The sequence below is a fragment of the Tiliqua scincoides genome, chromosome 8, assembly GCF_035046505.1.
Source record: "Tiliqua scincoides isolate rTilSci1 chromosome 8, rTilSci1.hap2, whole genome shotgun sequence".
Taxonomy (NCBI): domain Eukaryota; kingdom Metazoa; phylum Chordata; class Lepidosauria; order Squamata; family Scincidae; genus Tiliqua; species Tiliqua scincoides.
This window is the reverse complement of record NC_089828.1, coordinates 49,627,523-49,632,823: the sequence shown is the minus strand read 5'-3', so window position 1 is coordinate 49,632,823 and position 5,301 is coordinate 49,627,523.

Genomic DNA, 5,301 nt, shown 5'->3' with positions numbered 1-5,301 from the left:
TGTAGAGTTATTTGATCACTGAGCATACATAGTTTAAGGGAGGAGGTGGGAGAAAAGGGAACTGCAATTGGTACTTTTGGTGTACAAGGTTCTTCGTAACTGTTCTACCTTGGTGTCTAGAGGCATGGCAGCAATTTATAACTGCTTTTTTATAACACAAGTCTCTGCCACAGCAGCACCAGCAGCTAAATTCAGTATTTCACATGGACTTTGGCACAAGCCTGCTAGCAAAGCAACAGTAGAATACCCGAATACCCCTTCTGAGGTACACAGTGTCACTCATACAAACTTCATGGGATTCTGGAGTAGATACAAGCCTGCAGGATTCAGGTCTTGAAAGGAAACCTCCTGTCATACAACTACAACATTAAGTAGACCTTACAGAATGACACTTGCTCCCAAGTTCCAGAGCTGTATTTCAATTATGCAAATATGAATTTTCTACTTTTATAAATTAGAATTTTTTAAAGTAAACATTGATACTATATTTTGTCATAACCAGCTAGATTTTATTAAATGGAGGAAAAATTTTACTTTTAAGACCTATTTTGGCTTGATGAGAATAAATGCAATTTTAATCTGATGGTCTGGAGCATCTTGTATTACCCTTTGTAGTCTTACATTTTCAGCATAGGGAAATCTCACTTGACAGTACTGGGCAACTTGCTAAGAAATGAACTCAAAATCCCAGCCTTGGCATACAGCACTAGTCACTGTCATGTAGAAATGCAAGTTGTTTTATACTTCAGACAGCATTAAGACCCTACATTTGTTTCAGCACAGCTTCCAGGAGATATGACAAGTAGAGTACCCAAAAACAACCTTCCCTAGAAAGTTATTTTTGAAATCTACATTTATAAACACATATGCCTGTAATCCAAAATTCATTAAGACTAGTCAAATACTTCAGTTTGGGATTATCCCTTAAAGAGAAGCAGTAATAAAAAGTCACTTCATACATTTGTTCAAAGTTGCATTTAATTGCTATTTACATCCATTTGTTCTGAAATCAAGTATATTTTATTACAGTAAATAGTACAGAATGAAATGCAGAAAGGGTATTTAACCCTCATACCATTCCTAGTAAGGCAGCTGTAGAGTCTGATTCTTACAGATGGTTACAAAGCCAGCTAAAGTCTGGCAGAAAGAACACTTCCTTAACATAGACAAGAATCCACCACACACCTCTCATCCAGTTGTCTCCCTGCCCTTCCCTGGAGTATCAGATGTGGTCATACAGAAATATAGTTCTCTGAAAATACTTGCACTGTTCACAATGACAGACATGGTATGAAATCTGAAAGTTTTCACCTTTCTCCCTATAGCTGCTAAATGTATGCTATACTGGTTTTGTTTAGACAGGTTAATTTCACCAACACTGCTACTGCCCAACTTCCATTCATTTCAGTAGAAATGAGCTTAAGTGAATGGATGCCTGCAGAGCAACAGTGCTTGGAGTTATACCCTATTGCCACAGCAAAAACAGAGTAGTATGGCAAATGGTGATTCCCCCCCCCCCCAGGTTTAGGACAGCTTTTTCCCCTCCTGATGTACATATTCAAAGAAGTTGGGCATATCTATTGCTAGACAGGAGTGCTACCCTTCTGGCCCTCATGAGTGCTACACAAATTTACTCTCTCTATATATATAGCAGTCAAATGAAGCAAGGGGATAAACTACAAAACCCTCTTGAGCAGGCATAGAGGATTCTTGGCCTTATGAGTGTATGAACCCAGTCTATTTAAAGACTTACCCATACATTTGATGATCCAAATTCCTTGCCAACTTCCTCTTGTTGCAGCCACCTGCCATACTTCACAATTCTGGGCATCCAAAGTTTGGTCAGCAACATATTGGCAACCTTCAGTCTCGAAAGACTATGATATCAGATGCAAGGGAGGGCACCAGGATGAGGTCTCTTGTTATCTGGTGTGCTCCCTGGGGCATTTGGTGGGCCGCTGTGGGATACAGGAAGCTGGACTAGATGGGGCTATGGCCTGATCCAGTGGGGCTGTTCTTATGTATCGCGCTCTGAAAGGGTCAGCAACATGACCACTAGGTATATGAGCAAGGAGCAGGAGGAAGGTGATGATTAGTCCCAGCAGCCTGACACAGAATTCTGGTAGGGCTGGCTTACCAGAGATAATAACACATGGACTTGTACACCAGAAGGCTGCAGCTGTTAAAAAATGAGGGTTGCAGCAGTTAACACTTCAATGAAGTTAACATCAGCTGAAACACAAACACAGCCTGGAAAGGAACTAGCCCAAAATGTCTATAGATTACTAAATTTAAAACAGTGAAATCAGATGTTCTTCAGGGAACACCTTGCCCACAAGTGCATTTCATAGGTGGAAGATCTCTTTGACCAGCTGACCTTTTAATTTCCTTATTCCTCAAACTCAAAAGCAAAAATTACAACTGCTTTCATTTAAATAGCATGGAAAACAAAACATGGTTCAAGTTATCAAGATTTAATACTTAATACGTGGTTAGCCTCAGCAGGTATTAATCCATTATTTTTGTGGGTTTTTAATATAATGGTACAAAAATCTATAAAAATCAAATTATAGCAAAGTCCCAAGATTTTAATTAAAAAAGCACAGCTTGTACAAAATAAAGTTCTATACCCTAATGAAAACTTTAAGACAGGTTTTTTGTTTTTTTTGTTTTTTTAGAGAAAGCACTTAAGTCCTCCAGTATCAACTGCATTCCATATGCTAGTCTTCCTTCTGAACATAAAATTCTTCTTCCTTTGAAGTTGTGACTAATATATATTGACACTAATAGTTTTATACAGGAAAAAAAATCAACATTTAGATTTAATACAAATAAATACAGGATAACCCATATTGCATAGTGTGCTTGCTTGTCCCAAGTTGTTTCCAAAAAGGTTTCACAGTTTGAGGATTTACTTCTAGTGAAATGATAAAACTAGACAAAGCAAATTCAACCATACTTGCCATTTTCTGCCAGCCATATTAGCTAGTCTGATATCCAGCCAGAGCAGAACCATAAAGTAAGGGACATCTTTTTAGGAGGGAGGGGAGAGAGATGAGCACCACCACCACGTTCTTTCTTTAACAAACCCCATTGAAACCTAGGGCTTGAGCATAAAATGTGGCCAGAGAATTGTGCCTTATAACGTCTCACTTTTGCAGTTAAATAAAGCTCCATCCATTACCACAAATATACTGCCTCTAACACAGATATGAGTGGTGACATTTTGAACTCCAAACTAGAATATGGAAGAGGAAATGTGTGCCAAGTCTGTCTAAAGTCATAGTACTTTTAGGATTGGCCTGTACTTGAGGGTGAGTGCCTTCACCACTCCTCCTGTTGCTCCCTGGGTTCAAGGAAGAAAGGAACAGAGCAGAAGATGGTGGAGGAGAATGATGAGCTAGACAGCATTCACCAGCCTACCACTCCCTGCTTCTCCACACCTCCCCTCTATTCCACTCTTTTCAAATCCAGGGGGGAAGAGGAGTGGTGAGGCAGCAGCAGAAAACATACCACCAGAGTATGGTGTATTCCTCAGTCACTCAGGCCAACCCTGAGCACTTTCAAGTCCCTTTGCAAGGATTATTTGGGTGAATTGCAGACTCCAGCACACAATCCAAGAATTGTCAGTGCCCAACTGAATTGTCAAATGGTGCCCATTTAGGCACCAACAGAACTGGAGACAGCCTTTTTGTATTGCAGCAGGCAAGTTCTTCACCCACAAAACATGTATGTGTGATGTAGGTGCTCCATATTAGCTTCCTCCCCTTTTGTGCTGCTATTGTACTTCAAAGGAGTGGGGGGGGGGAACACACAAATGAGGCTTCCATGCAGAACTCCCACATCACACATTATGTTTGAGCACAAGAAGCTTGCTCACACTTCAGCCATACAAAGACAGTTGACAGCTGGGAAAAGAATTTGAACCAGGTTGGATTTAAAGCTTGTCTGTAAAGCATGGCACCTAATATTCCTCATGATGAAATTCTTGCACCACTCCAACTCCACCTGTATGTTTAAATCACATGGATGCTAAATGCAAGCAGCAGCCTGGGTTTGGGGCAGGGGCCAACGCTGGTGTAGGCATTACTGCCATGATTCCCTTCTCCCACGGTTCAAACAAATATTACTGGAGTGACATTATTCCTACACCATGGGGAAGCAAGTCCCATGCCCCAAAGCTAACATTTGATTTGGCCCAGAGTCCTACTGAAATCAATGGGATTTAAATTGCAATTCAGTCCCACTCCACTGCTTTCAATGGGACTAATCCTTTACTGGATTGTCCCCTTAAAATTTTGCTATTACAAAGAACAGAGACAAGCGCTCTTGGACAATGTTGTGGCTTAGATCCAGACATCCACAAACTACATTCCATTCACTGTTTCTGTCTCCTTGCTACACCCACCTGAATACCCTTCCAGCCACTCCTAAGGGTTAAAGAATTTTCTAAAACAGCCTGAGCATGGCATGCAGAGGGCTGAAGGGGAGAATGCTGTGGAGGCAAAGCAGCCCTTTTGATCCAACACATTGGGGGTTGGTAATACAAGCCTCCCTGGAATCCACAATTCCCTGCTCCCTCCCATCACCCTTTATGTTCATTACAGTTGTGCTAAATGTCTCTTGCTTTAACAAAACAAGCAGGCACATAGCCTCTTGCAATTACTGTATGTCTTTTGCTTTAACAGGCAAGCAGGCAGGCTACAATGGAGAGTGAATGTGAACTTCCTGTTAACCTTATGAGAGTTAAGGTTCACTCTCCCCTCTAGCCTGCCTGCTTGCTTGCTTGTTTGTTAAAGCAAGAGACATATAATGATTGTACAGAGGCTGTGCATGCCTGCTTGTTAGGTTAAAACGAGATATTTCGCGAGACTGTAATGAGCATCAACAAGGGTAATGGGCAGCGGGGCGGGGATAAGGTTCCCCCTTATCTGCAGTTTCCAGTATCAGCATGGGGGACACACACGTATGCCCTACGGATATCAAGGGACACCCATACTTCATTCAGTGCTACACTGCAAAAGGTGGAGCCTCTAACAGAGAGCACTCTAGGCTGGTAGAGAAAAAAAAGTGAGCCACTGGATCAGATCCCATGGCTTCCACATCAGCTGAGATTTAAGCACAGACAACCACTTTATTGGATCTGTTTCTTGTATCAAGAGAGGCATTTAAAGAGGGCAGACTGGGTGAGTTTTCCCTTCAGCTCCCAACTCAACAACATAACTCACAGCGATGCTTTTTAAACCACTTCATTGTTATGGCTTGGATCCTATGGCTCAATAAGAGAAACAACACAAAGAG